The 14,777-nt window shown below is 42.1% G+C and overlaps 2 long non-coding RNA genes across 6 annotated transcripts; both read left to right on the top strand.

The window, feature by feature from the left end:
• Positions 1-6,018: 6,018 nt before the first annotated feature.
• Positions 6,019-11,856, top strand: LOC115663155 (uncharacterized). Of its 5 annotated transcripts, none has more exons than XR_008815669.1 (5): positions 6,072-6,939; positions 7,502-8,359; positions 8,740-8,832; positions 9,532-9,582; positions 11,351-11,751. It is a non-coding gene; the product is annotated as an uncharacterized LOC115663155 (long non-coding RNA). The 5 variants fall into 5 exon arrangements; XR_008815667.1 differs by lacking the exon at positions 11,351-11,751 and adding an exon at positions 11,792-11,856 and having other exon boundaries at positions 6,073-6,939; XR_008815670.1 differs by lacking the exon at positions 11,351-11,751 and having other exon boundaries at positions 7,502-8,285; positions 9,532-9,722.
• A 24-nt stretch (positions 11,857-11,880) lies between these two features.
• On the top strand, positions 11,881-13,308 carry LOC115662907 (uncharacterized). Its single transcript, XR_008815675.1, has 3 exons — positions 11,881-11,921; positions 12,026-12,158; positions 12,864-13,308. It is a non-coding gene; the product is annotated as an uncharacterized LOC115662907 (long non-coding RNA).
• Positions 13,309-14,777: the final 1,469 nt, after the last annotated feature.

The following is a 14,777-nucleotide window of genomic DNA, read 5'->3' as shown; positions in this document are numbered from 1 at the left end:
AACATAGCACCGAGTCGGAAATTATATCTCTACTTTTGAAATTTGCTAAAAAGTTCTAACTATCTATCAAAAAGATTATGCTCATATTGTCAAAATTGATTTGAAATATAGAGTCCAAGAGAAGGAGATGATTTCTCCAAGTCAAGTTCTATTTTGATTAAAAAAGTGGGAAGGCTAAAGTTATTGAAAATGATCCGTGTTATCAAAGAATCACATAGTTGAATTATTGAATGCCCAATCCCTCAAAAAGATCATGTTATATAAGGAGCCGAAGTCTACCACTGTGTAATATTGTTCGCTTTGGACCTCGGCCCTCATGGTTTTAAAACGCGTTGTCTGGGGTAGAGGCGCAGCCGCACTGTCATCCCTCATCCCAACCCAATATTGTCCTCTTTGGGTCCCCCGCACTGGGGGGACACACCGCCATCCCAGCTACGGGCCTCCCTCAAGGCTTTGTTCTCAGCACAGCGGACGTTGTGCCTAAAGGGGGGAGAATATAACAACCCGGTCCGATGAGGGTGGGGAGTGGTCGCTGGGGCCAGAGGGCCCGGACAAGAAGCAGCTCCTGACAAGCTTCTCGGATGGCAAGGGGGGCATGTCTCTTGTCTCACATCGCTTAGGAGGGAGTCCTGGGCTAATTTATAAGGCTTAGGTCCTCTACTTTGTGTAGCACGTTTCACACAAGCTTCCACTGTGCTGAGAACAAAGCCTTGGAGGAGGCCCGTAGCTGCGATGGCGGTGCGTCCGCGCCAGTGCGGAGGACCCAAAGAGGACAATATTAGGCTGGGATGAGGGATGGCAGTACGGATGCGCCTCTACCCCAGACAAAAGTGGACAATATTACACAGTGGTAGTCCCCGGGTCCTTACATGTAAACATGGCCATGGGCCGGTTTCGGCCCGGAACCGGCCCAGAACCGGCCCGGGTCAAACCCGAGACCGGCCCATTGACCAGGCCCGCGGTTCGGAACTGGAATCGGCCCGTAGCCTACGGGCCCGATTCCGGTTTGAAAAAATTTAAAAAAAAAAAAAACTGCAGCATTATTTTTTTATAAAACAACTTGAACTCTAATTGCCATGCATTGTAAGATTATTGAACTCTAATTACAATGCTTAGCTCAAGTGCATTAAACTTTAATTACAAGGCTTGACTTGGATTTTATGCACAATGCTTTTAATACCTCTTCGTTCCCATTCGATGTGGGACTCTCGGCTTGTCTTGAATGCCTTCAATGTAAGACTCTTGGCTTGTCTTTATGCAAATGCCAAGAGTCCCACATCGAATGGGAATGAAGAGACCATCAAATGGGTTGTGGATAAAACCCAAGCCAAGCCATGAGCATGTAAAGTTGTATGCATTTCGTGGCTACTTGGCTACGATAAAGGGTGTCAAGTTAAGCTTTTTGATATTTTGCTAGTAAAGAGCAAACGGTTCCATTGGACCGCCCAGAATCGGACCGGACCATTGGTCCGGTCCGGTTCCTAGTTCCATGATTTGCTGGTCCAGTTCCCGATTCTAAAAAAAGGAACCGGTATTACCGGTCCAGTTCCCGGTTTCGAGGGAAATCGGGACCGGACCGGGAACCGATCACCCCTAATTTCATAATTCATTATTTTTTTATTTCATAATTTATTATTTTAATTTTTAAATTACGAATCGAAACTGGTCGGAACCGGAACCGGAACCGGCCGGTTCCGAACCATGGCCATGTCTACCTACAGGGCATGTCTCTTGTCCCACATCACTTAGGGAGGGAGTTCTAGGCTAATTTATAAGGTTTGGGTCATTTATTCTGTGTAACGCGTTTTAAAGTCATAAGAGCCGAAGGCCCAAAGCGGATAATATTACACAGTGGTAGACCCCGGGTCCTTGCATGTTACATCATTAAGAAGCTAGAAATCAAGATGATTAATCTAGGATATATCAGAAGTAGTCAGTAGAAATAAAAATAAAATAATTTTCAATGATGAAATTCTTCATTTATCTCTATTGGTTTTAATAGTGAATTCGCAGAACACACTAAATAGCTAGTTAACCTCAAATCAAGAAGACGTGGGAAGGGAGAATCATTGAGTCCGAAGGAAATCAGGTGTTCGAACGAAAGAGCAAACTAGGTTTGGATGGAAGTAATAGTAAAGCTACTGTCAAGAGATAATGCTTTGTAATGAAGATTTTTTACCAAGCTTTTTCCATTCTATTTTGGCCAAAGAAAACGTCATTTCACGGCCCCCCACCATGTCAGTTTGGTACGATTACAAATTAGCTAACCCGTGTGAGAATCCCAACTTTGCCCAATGAGCATTGCAAATTATACCATTTCTTAAAATCCTTAATTAAAAAAAATGAGGTGGTTAATGGTTCCGTTGGAAAATCCTCTGGAAGCACAATAATGGTAATAAGAGAAAATTGTAATAGGCAATTCAGGACCTACTTATCTGAAAATACAGTATGTACACAACACATAAATAAAATAGCTATCACACAACTATCACACACACAATTTATGATTCGTGAAAGCTTACACTTACTATTGCAATTGATTTTCTCGCACGACACGCAAAAACATTTGGAGCGAACTCTTTTTTATTTCTTGCCTGCACGGATGAGCCAACTCCTTTTTCTCTTCCGTCTGAAGCCCCTCGCAAACTTTCAAAGAACCTTAGCTTATCATGTGGCTTCTGACTAGCGTGTTGATGCAGGTGGGCCGGGCGCGTGGGCTTAGGGAATTTTGGCACGGGCCGGACGTGGCTTTTATCCGGTGGCGGGCTAATTTTTATGGGGCCGGGGATGTTTTCTTTTTATGTCTGTGGCTGGGCCTATTAACAGGCCCAGCAGACTGCAGGTGAGAGACCCGGTTCGGGTCGGATTCGGTGATCCGACCCGGTTTCTTTTATAATATAATAGAATATTATTATTTTAATATTAAAAAATATTTTTTACAAAATAAAAAAATAAAAAAAACCCAAAAATATTTTATATTTTCCAAAAATGAAGAAAAACCCAAAAAAATAGTTTATTGGCTAATTTTCTACACAAATGCATGGAAAATCTTCAAAAAAAAATCCAAATAAAAAAAACCAAATCTCAAGGTTTAAACAAGATTAGGCACGGAAGGGCATTAGTTGATTAACTAGTGTAATCAAGTCTCCGATCCTAGTTTCTCTAGTTGCATTGACATAAAATATTTCTCCCAATAGTTTACTTAGATTTCTAATCAGCCTATCCCAAACGGTTCACTTCTATTAACCCTCATTATTTCCCACGCAATAGCCACGATAAGTAGATGTTGATTCGTGAGATAGAAATACCGACTTTCCCATTTGCGAAATACAATGATAGAAAAAGCCACCAACCGATGCAATGACTGCTTGGTAACTGTGAATGAAGTGATTTGGGTCATTCCTCATTCAAATCGACCTTGCTTTTGACTTGAACAAGTATGGAGGCATTTGTGAATTGAAGATTCGTTGATGGAACCCGGATAGAGATGGATAGAGCCAAGCTTGAGAACGAGCGGAAGAGGGCTCGAGAACTAGAGAATGGTGCTTCTCATCCGCCAGAAGGAGCTCCAATTGCTTGCTCTTCAACAGCATTGACAACATTCATCCAACAAAAGGAGTGGCGACAGCGATGAGGGTTGAAAGGCGAAGGATTTCGAAAGAAACTAAAAGAAAAAACTCCGGCTCAACCCAACCATGGCCGATTTGAAGGTGGAGATGTTGTGTGACTTACTCGATGGAGGATTGATAGCTTTGGACCGTATGCTTACAAGAAGTTCGGGTCTTTCAAAATGGGCTTCGGGAATTGGTTGGTACTTCATTGATCAGTTAAATTCCACTCGTACTCATCGGCTAAATTTTGCTCTCTTTATGCTTTCTTTTTTTTGGGCATAAACTTATTGGTGGAGAGGAATCACAACACGTGTGTGTCTGCTTGTTCCATGAGTTATAAAGGATTTCTAAAGAACACCTACAGTCTTTGAGACGCTTGGAATTGCATGATTTTGAGTCAAATGCTTTACTAGCGATTGATGATCATTTTCAAGTTCAAGGCCTTGACAGATTGAAAAACTTGAAGGAGCTGCTTTTGGATAGGTGCCGGTCCCTTATAAGACCAAACCTTTCACAATTAACACATCTGAAGTTTTTAAGAGTCGCAAAATGCCACAATCTAGTCGAAATTAATGACCTCGAGAAAGAATTGGTCCCCATAATTGGCAATAGGAACGTTGATGAGTTTATGTCGACAGTTGATATGGTTATCGACCAAGCGTGTATTGCATAATTAAATCCATGGTTCAAGAAGACCAAGACTTGGCCTATTAAATGGAGTGGGACAAATCCGCAGCACGTAGTTACACTTAGGGAAAATTCCATTTTGGTATCCCAAGTGGAAGCGTTTTCTCAATTTGGTACCTAAAGTGGACACGGTGTCAAATAAGGGTATGAAGTGCTCAATTAGTCTCAAATAAGGACCCGAAGTACCCAAAAAGTCTCAAATAAGGGCCTGGGTCGCCGGGCGGCCAAAATTGCTTGCCGATCGGCAAGAATGTTACTGATTCGGCACTGGAACAGTAACTTTTTTATTATTTTTCCTTTCTGCCTTTTTTTTCCTTTTCCTTTTCCTTTTCTTTTCTCTTTTTTTCTTCTCTTCGTCCGCCGGCCATAGCCGGGGCCGGCGGAGGTCGCCCACCTCAAGCGGAGGCGGCCCTCGCCGGCGTCGGGCGAGGGCTGCCCTTGCCTGGGCTGGGCGAGGTCAGCCTCGCCAGTTGCCGACAAGGTCAAGCCTCGCCAGATTTGGCGAGGGCTCGGGCCCGCCGGCCGCTGGCGAGGCTCGACCTCGCCAACGTCAGGCGAGGGCTTGGGCCCGCCGGTCGCTGGCGAGGCTCGACCTCGCCAACGTCGGGCGAGGCCGGCCTTGCCGTTGCAGGCGAGACCGACCTCGCCGACGTCGAGCGAGGCCGACCTCGCCGTTGCAAACGAGACCGACCTTGCCCGACACCGGCGAGGTCAAGCCTCGCCAGCGGCCGGCGAGGTCAACCTCGCCGGCAACGTTGGCCTCGCCCAGCAACGGCGAACCTCGCTAGATTTGGCGAGATTCGACCTCGCCATTGCTGGGCGAGGTCAGTCTTGCAACGGCGAGGCCGGCCTCGCCCAACGCCGGCGGGGCCGAGCCTCGCCAATGCCGGGCAAGGGCAAGGCTTGCACCTCACCAAGAAGCGGCGGCCGACGCGCGGCTGTCGGCGAGGCGGGCCTCGTCGTTGCGGCGAGACCGACCTCGCCCGACGCCGTCGAGGTTGGCCTCGACCTCGCCGTTGCTGGGCGAGGTCGGTCGAGCCTCATCGGCAACTGGCGAGGCTGACCTCGCCCGACACCGGCGAGGGCCGCCTCCGCCTTAGGCGAGCAACCTCCGCCGGGCCCAGCTATGTCCGGCGGAGGAAGAGAAGGAAAGAAAAAAAGAAAAGGAAAAAAAAGGAAGAAAGGAAAAATAATAAAAAAAAGTTACTATTCCGGTGCCGGAACAGTAACATTCTTGCCGGCCGACAGGCAATTTTGGCCGGCCGGTGACCTAGGCCCTTATTTGAGATTTTTTGGACACTTCGATCTTTATTCGAGACCAATTAAGCACTTCGGCCTTATTTCGACACCACGTTCACTTTGTGCACCAAATCGAGTAAAACACTTCCACTTATAAGTACCAAAATGGAATTTTCCCCTTACACTTATTGAAGACAAAGAAAGAGGAAATCTGAAGGGCCCACGCCCACGTCTCCCCCGCGTCCATTTTTCTCTCCACGTGCATGCGTGTCCACAAAAATTGGCAGGCGCCTCGCGAGAAAATATTGGTGCAGGCCCGGCCTCTCCACGTAATCATGGGTCGGCCCATTTAGTGGATGCCGCGTGTCGTCCATGGGTCCCACATTTACTCTCTCTCTCTCCATCTCATATGGGTCTTCTCTCTTCCTTTTTATCTCGTGTGTTTTGGCTTCCGAAGATGGGCGTGACTTCTCCTTAAAAACATGGGCAGTTTTTTCTGTTAGCTCCCACGAGAAAACCTCCCTCCTCAAAACCAGTTGCTATGCTTGCTGTATATCCTGAACTGAGTTTAAAAAAAGAAAAAAAGAAAAAAGGAATCTTGCACTCCATGGATGAGGCTTTCCAGGCTCTCGGTGTTGCATTTCGGGGTTTCTTTCTTGAGGTTTCGCAGACTCGGGCATGTTCTTTTATCTGTTGGGCTCTGTGGGAATATCTCTGTTTTTTCATTACATGGGAAAAAAGGTCTGGTTCTGTATGTGGGCATTTGGCCTTGTTGGGGGTAAAAAAAAAGTGTCTTTATTTGCAAAATCGAGAATAGGAGATTCATTTCTGAGAGGAAAGGAAGATTCATAGGAGTGAACTAAAGATAAAAGTTTGTCTTTTGTTTTTTATTTATGTTGATGGAAACCAATGGTTTAGGTGGCTGGTGGCGTGATCTTTGGAGGTATTTGTGAACTGAAGATTCGTTGATGGAACCAGATGGAGATGGAGAGAGCCAAGCTTGAGAAGGAGCAGAAGAGGGCTCGAGGATGAGAGAACGGTGCTTCTCTTCTGCCAAGAAGGAGCTCCAATTGCTCGCTCTTCAACAGCAGCAGCAACATTCATCCAACAAAAGGAGCGGCAGCGGCGATGAGGGTTGAAAGTTGAAGGATTTTGAAAAAAACTGAAAGGAAAAACTCCAGGTCACGCAAAGCCTTCGCCCCCAATTCAAAAATTGTTTCGATTGTGTGTTTCGTTTGACCGGACGGCAGCTCTGCAACAAGGAAGAAAGCTCCGACCACCAACCCAACCATGGCCCCTTCGAAGGTGGAGACGCTGTGTGACTTGTTCGATGGAGGTTTGATAGCTTTGGACCGTGTTCTTACAAAAAGTTCGAGTCTTTCAAAATGGGCATCGGGAATTGGTTGGTACTCCATTGATCGGTTAAATTCTGCTCGTACTCATTGGATAAATTTTGCTCTCTTTATGCTTGTTTTTTTTTTTTTTGGACATACACTTAATGGTGGAGAGGAATCACAATATGTGTGTCTGCTTATTCCATGAGATATCGAGGATTTCTAAAAAACAACCACCCTTTGCTCAATTCGCAGTGCATGCTGGCAGACATTTTAATGAATTTTGTGTGGTATGTTCTGAAATTTTTTAATCCACTGAAAAGTGAAAAGTGGTATGTGCAAGTCTAATACCAGTGGAAGCCGCAAAGCTTTTACTTCTATTTCAATTATTGAAAAACGGGCATTTGCAATCATGGTGTTTTACTTTTTGTCTCGGTTAGTTCTCTGTAATTCGATGCTTTTTCGTGTTTGATATATCTAGGAGACCAAGGTGATTTGGGTAGTACCCTTCCTTTTCATTCAGATGTAAGTTCTTTGGCTGCATTTGATGATTGTGTGTAAGTTGACTATGAGAAGTTGAATTAGTTTGTGAAAAAGATTCATTACCCTACTGTTGTTTGCACTTTTCAGCTAGATCGAGAGTTAGAATTCTATAACTAAGACAGGCCAACGCAAGTTGGTTCTTTCTTGAGGCATAGATCACCAACCACCAACCAAGATAACTCATGTTGGATCTGTGAGATGAGGTATCGAATGTTAAAGCTACTACTAGATTGTGTTTCCTGAGTATAAAATGCAGGTACCTGTGTAATCTGCCTTCTAGTTTTTGGAGTGCTTTTGGTGTGGACTTTATGCAGGAACATTCACCATACTTTGGATCCTTGACCCACATAATGCAATACAAAGGGGAAAATGATGTTTTGTTGCTAGCTAAACATCTCTAAACTCTCATCATCATATTGAAAGCTAATTTATCAATTCCCTATGATTGGCCACCATTGTCCAATTTTTTTAAAAGATTTTTAATCCTTGTACAGATCTTTTGTCCATCTTACTCTAATATTTGGTTCAAGTCCATTCATCAGTGATTTTTCTAATATATCTTGCCTTATGCTGTCAAAATATTCTAAATCTCCTTCTCTTTCATACCTGTCTTTTTTCTTTTGTTGTTTTATCTCTGACTTTATTGGGCAGGAATCTGTTTTTAGATAGAAGATGGCAACCCCAGAAGAAAACAATGATGTGAAAACTCTTGAAACACAGCCCAACAAGCGGAGAAAAAAGAAGTCCATCATCTGGGAACACTTCACAATAGAAATTATGAGTCCTGGATGTAGAAGGGCGTGCTGTAAGCAGTGCAAGCAAAGTTTCGCCTATGGCACAGGCTCAAAGGCCGCTAGCACCAGCCAGCAAAGTAAGATGTGATGAATCATTGAGTGAACTGATCTTGTCAAGTGCAGAAATTTTAGAATTACCTAAATCCATTGGGTATTTGAAAAACTTGAAAATTTTGAATATTGCTTATCAGTACGAAACTGAGTAGTTTACTCGATTACTATTAGCAAGTTGATTAAACTGAAGTATTAATTGCCTCATTCTGCCGAAGTCTCGGAGGGGATGTTCCTATAGATGGGTTGTCTTCGTTGAAGATCCTTCGATTAAGTTATACGTGCATTTATGGCTTCCCCAATGCAACTGCAAAGCTTTTTTTGTCTTGAAGAACTTGATTTAAAGGACCGCAGCATGATTCAGTCGCTACCGAAGCTTCCTACCAGTTTAACAGATCTAGTAGTCAACTGTCATCTTCGCACATTGCCTCAACTTTCTCATCTAATCCATCTAAAACGGCTCAGTTTTCATGATTGCAGAGGCCAACCTTATCTCTTTCGTCCTTTGACAGAGAAGGAACAGATATTTAACAGTTTCAGATTCCTTTTTGCAAAGAGGGCATGTCGACTCAGGTGCAATCTTCCTTCTGAATAGGTTTTCTCTTGTGGGTAGGGTGTTTTGGCACACCCTTCACCTAAATACCCTTTCTTTGGGTTGAGTCTTTAGATTCCATGCCTTAGTCCAGAGGGCTTTTGGAATTTGGTAGGACGATGAGGCTTGATTCGCTTCATGCTTAGTCTCAATGTCCTGGAGTTGGTTGGAGCCACTTTAACAACGTAGCCTCCTGCTTGGTTGCGTGTCCAGACTGGCTTGTCTTCCGTCGGTGTTGTTAAGAGTGGGATATCTAGAATATCATTTACTATATGCTCATCAAAAAGAGAGAGCAGCATGTACTCATTCCATTGCACTTCCTTAGTATTTCTATCACCCCATTTCAGCCGGTATATTCTTGAGCGCATACCCCAGTACATTTCTCCTGGTTTCCACAGATCTTCGATTTGCATTTTCAGTCGCTGCATTTTGTCCCAGTCATGCAAGCTCTGCTCATTTGTTGAATCCTAAAGCTCCCTATTCAAGCAATTGATTGGACTATTAGCATTAGAGAACTTCTGCTTGCTCAACTTCTTTAGAGCCTCTATTACTTTTTGTAGTTTCTTCAGAAAGTGTCATTTCCATGCCTGGAATATTCCACATTGAACTTACTAGCTGACCACATTCATAATCTTCAAGCCAGCATGCTTCTAACTTCATTTCTCTATTTCTTTTTGCAGGTTCCGCTGAGAGAGTTAGCAAGATAGGACTATGGTCCGAGCCTATAGCAAGTAATGCATATGCTTCCACTTCTGGGATGTCACTCTCCATTCTACATTGCATGGAGCTCTATCTAGTCTTTCTTGCACAAAGGCATCCCCAATCCTATTATTTGCCTGTGTAAATGCGCATCCTTTGCATTCAAGATCTATTAGAGAGCATGCATTTATAATGTTTAATGTCTCAAAAAGCCACTAACCTATGGTGCTCCACCATTTGCCTGCCTACTTTTTCCCGGTGATACAAAATTTCATGAAAGTCCAGTCCCCCCCCCAAAACCAAATCGAAGGAAGCTGGTTGTGGGACTAATTATTGGAGCACGCACAAAGGGAATTCTCATATGTTTTCCACTTTCTGTACAAATTAGGTCAAAATTTTCATTTGTGACTAATTCCATTGTTAGCGCTACCCTATCATTCCGTAAAATTGCTAATCCCCTTGTAATTCCATTTGAATTCATCACTGCATTGTTCTGGAATTGGATTTGTTTCAAGCTTATACCACAGGTTCTTGATTCGAAAAATAATGACAGGCCTTTGCATAGCCCCAATGCCAAGATTTTCTAGGGCATGCCCAACCCCTAACAATTCCAGCATAAAATTTTCATGGGAATCTCGGTGGCTTATTAGTGCTAGCCACCAAAGCCCATGTCTTAGGATCCTCCAAAACCTGAATTGGAGTCTCCAAAAGTTTGGTCTCATTTAAGGCAAGAGAGTTCGCCTTTTGAGAAGTGTAAGGAGTATACCTTTACTGTGTTTTGTTTCCACCTGTTTTCTTCCCCTTGCTACATTACTTTTGGGGGCCTTTTGAGCTGCCTTCCAGCATTGTAGAGTGGCTTGGAGCTGTTATCAGCATCAAGCTCTTTTCTTAGTGTTTGTATGGACCGATGCCACCTTTTCCAATTGCTTCTATCTTCTCGGCAAAAATCTGTGCTGACTTTTTCAGATTGTTCCCACTACTAGGAACCAACGGATTCTATCCCCTAGGCTCCTAGGACACCATTTGTAGGGTGGGGGTAGGAGTTTCTGGAATAATCTCATCATCTATGGTTATATCGTCTGGTTTTGCATAGAACAACTTCCAAATAAGGCCAAACAACTAGGATCATTAGTTTCTAACCGGTTCTCATCATATTCTTCTTCCTCACAGAACTTAGCATAATGCCCTATGCAACCACATGCATAACAAAAGTGCGGTAATCTCTCATATTAAAACTCGACCCATAGTTTCTTTCCTCCTTGGCTGGAAAATTTCGTGGTTTCAAGGGGGATGAAAGATCAATTCTTACTCTAGCTTTTCCACCTGTATAGGAGCTAAACCCCTTTGTATCAATTTTCACTTTAGTTACCAAGCCCGCTGCCGCTGCTCTTCACCTTATGGTTTCCTCTGAGACCCAATCCGCAGGTAATCTGTGCACTTGCACCCAGAACTCGTAATGTGTGTAATCGTAACGGTACTGTGAAGTAGTTGGCATCCATAGTTTAAGCACCAAAAGATTGCTAGAGAAAGACCAAGGCCTTGTCTCAAGAATTCTGTTCATTTCATTTTCAGACTTAAAGGTAAAGGCTAAAGTTCTCGAGTCTACCCAACTAGAGGTAACTGAATCCACTCTCCATGCCCTCTTCATAGTGTTTTGGAAGGCTTGGAGATTGATATTGGGGTTGGAGAACAATTGCCCAAACATAGTTAGACGACATTCTTATATTCTCTCAGTCGGGACCATACCATCTATCTCTGCCAGGTCTTTTTTCTAACAAAAAATTGCCCAATTTTCTGCAGAGGATAGTAACTCGAGAACCTAAGGCATCTAATTCTTCCACTGAAGATGCACGAGAGGCAGACAACTTACTTCCTGTGAGAAAAGTACAGCAGAAGCAGCTATTCCTGTAAATTCGTTCTCGGGTTGTATCCTGATATACAGTAATGGCAAAATACTGTCCAAAGACAATGCAGTGCTCTGGGAGGCTGATGGGGTAGCGGGGAATTTTGGGTTTGATATTTGGGCGAGGATTAACCAGGGTTGTTCCTTACTGCATCAGAAGCGAGGACTTCCAACTACAACTATAATCTTGACATAGGAACAGCTCAGTAGCAATTTTAGGAGTAAAAATTGACTTGGGAGATACTAGTCATGCTCTTTATTATCATTTGCACATTAGTTGATGCGTGTCTCTGAATTTTGATGAGAGAAATCGTGTTCTTTTATTTTCATTTACACAGAAAATACCAAAATGATGGAGAACACATATGCCCCATGTAGAATTATGAAGAATATTTGCATGACAAGACACGACGACGTAGATCGGATTCGGAGATTGTCCGTGTTTCCTAGTAAATGTAAATATAGCAGGTAAAGTATCGTATTCATTTGAGAGCACCTACTTCACATTAGTATTTTCAGTTTGGCATGGGGCTTTTTGTGTCGATGTCTTATTGTTTTCCTCTTATTTCAAGGACCCTTGGGGAAATTGGTCGGCAACGTGAAGGTGATGCTTCAGCATCATCTGGCTTGTGATCCTGGTAGGAAAGAAAATAGATAAGAATGCCTTGAAATACATTGCATGTCATTATAGCCGTCACTCACGGAGTAAGACTCTTCATCCTTGACATGATATGAATATGTTCTTATGCAGAGTATTACCATTTCCCATGTTCTATTAAGGTTGGTTTCCAAGAGCACAAAATGTTTCTTATGTGCTCCTTTCATTCATTCATGCATAATAAAAAAAGATTTTCATTACTTGTTAGGAAAAGTTCCACCCAAAAACATAAGCTATTAGTTAGAGGTAGACTGCTTGCATATAACCCCTGTTGAAATCCTTTATTCAACCAACGTGGAATAATACTTTTAACAATTGATTGATCATGGTAATTACTCATTTCTGTGTATTTTGTTATTGGTCGAGACTGATATCATTGAAGATAAAAGGTTCATAGACAAAGAGCCCAAACCGAGGGCAATTACTGTCTCTGTGGTTTTGATTGTATAATTTAGTAGCTTATTCTGTCATGGATCTATATTCCACTTTGTTTGTCAATTGAGGTGCTAATACATAGATTGCTGAATCTGATGGTGGATTTATGGCCTTGATCCTGTCAAAAGTAACATCCTGTACGGTGGAAAAACTGGCAGGAATCATGTTGCGCTCTTTCTTGTTTTTCGTCATGCCTATGTCCATCTCACATGTCCGTACCATCAGTCATTGTCTTTACATATCGAATTTGCATCCTTCTGTTCGTTCTTCACTTGGTGATGACAATTTCTTATGCCCTTGATGCTTTAAATGACCAGGAGTTTCACTGTAATTTTTGACAATGGTGTAAGATCCAAACCAAATATCTGGGATATGGATGCAAAAGGGACGTTCTTTAAGCCGGTTACATTGCGTCATGCTTTATGAACGGGAGCTGTCCATCGTAGTAATGAAAACAGGTGCTTTACTTCATTCTTGGGACGTTTGAGAGCTGATCTGGATCCATGAATGCCCATCTTTTCTTGAAGTATTACTTAATCAAATCAGAATACTTTCTTGCAAATGCCACCGCAGCAGAACAGAATTGGAAGTTCAACCTACTAAATACGAGAGGACCGCAGTAATGACCAACTACGGTCCCAGCTAGAAATGTCTACTATTTCGGTTGTAATGATACTTAGTAAACTTTTTTTATTTTGAAGGATAGTAATTTTCCTCAAATTTTGGTTATGTCACTTGTAACTTTTTCATAAATATCAAGATTTGGGCTCGTAAATTGTACTTTATGTTATTTATAAGGGTTAATACCCTGAAAAACCCCAAACTGGTACACCTGTGTTATATTTACCTCAAACTAATTTTTTGATAACGAAAAACCCCAAACTGGTACACTTTTGACAAATTTACCCTAAACTAATACACTTGTGACAAATTTACTCTCTGTTAGTTTCTATTAAATTTTATTGTCAAATTGCTGAGTTAGATGACACGTGACAGTTGACTAATGTACCAAGTTGGGATTTTACTCTCCGTTTGTCATTGTTGTACCGGTTTTGTGTTTTTTTGTGGTATTAATTCAATTTAACATAGGGTATATTCGTCACAAATGTATCACTTTGGGGTTTTTTATGGTCAAAAAAATTAGTTTTGGGGTAAATTTGTCACAAGTGTACCAGTTTTTGATTTTTTGTAGCCATTTGGGGTAAATTTATCACAGGTATATTAGTTTGGGGTTTTTTGTGGTAAAAAAATTAATTTGGGTAAATTTGTCACTGGTGTACCAGTTTAGAGTTTTTCAGGATATTAACCCTATTTATAAACATGCATATAAGGATTGCAATTAATCTGCTGTGTAACAAAGAGTAAGAATACCTGTTAATAGTTTTCCCTTAAGATCCTACTCCTGAATCGACCATATATACCCAACGATACATATCATTATTCATTAGCACCGCTCTGTGTCAGCCAAAAAGTTCGAAGCCCACGAACTTCGAGAGACACAACCCTTAACTATAGGAGCCTAGCTTCATGTATGACTTAAAGAGCTCCTCATCTTCATTTTCTGACGGAAGCATTTATTTCATATCTTTTTGCTATTAGCCTTATTATCTGCTACATGGTAATCTAGGTAGTGGTACTACCTTCATCCTGCTTGTGATGCCCAACTCTTTTCGAACTTCTGCGAACTTAGACTTGTTAATTGGTTAATGACTATGGCTGCAAATAATTGGTTGGGCTTCCTGACTCAATTAGCCATATGGTAAATTTGTTGATCCTTGACTTGAGAAATTTCTTCTGTCTATATAAGACTTTTAGAAAGCATCGGATCCCGTGTGAAATTGTGGTGCCTGTCATTAGGCACAATGAGGTTCCCAGACGGAATCGATCACGCACGAAATGATGCCTAACTCACTTTGCTTTTCGTTTTCTCCTTTTTCCTTTAATTTATGGGCCACGTCATATATTGTGTTGCTTGGCTTCCTTTCAAGAATTGCAAATTGGCACAAAAAAAAATTATAAACAAGTGGAACGTGAGGTCCCATAACTAAATTGTTTGTCATTAAAATGGGTTGCTTAATTGTAAAACCACTAGTATTAAGAACATGTGGGCCGAAAGTTAAAGAAACGAAGAAAGAAAATGAGTACCCTCCAGTAAAATTGTTTAGTTTTGTTATTTAGTTTTTTTTTTTGGTCAGAAGTTTTGTTCTTTAGTTCATAAGTTAATAAAAATC

Source organism: Syzygium oleosum, unplaced genomic scaffold (assembly GCF_021117445.2).
Source record: "Syzygium oleosum isolate NSW1041296 unplaced genomic scaffold, Sole_v2.1 Sole_v2.57, whole genome shotgun sequence".
Classification (NCBI taxonomy): Eukaryota; Viridiplantae; Streptophyta; class Magnoliopsida; order Myrtales; family Myrtaceae; genus Syzygium; species Syzygium oleosum.
Note: the sequence above shows the minus strand (reverse complement) of the source record. Positions and strands in the feature narration are given on the sequence as shown.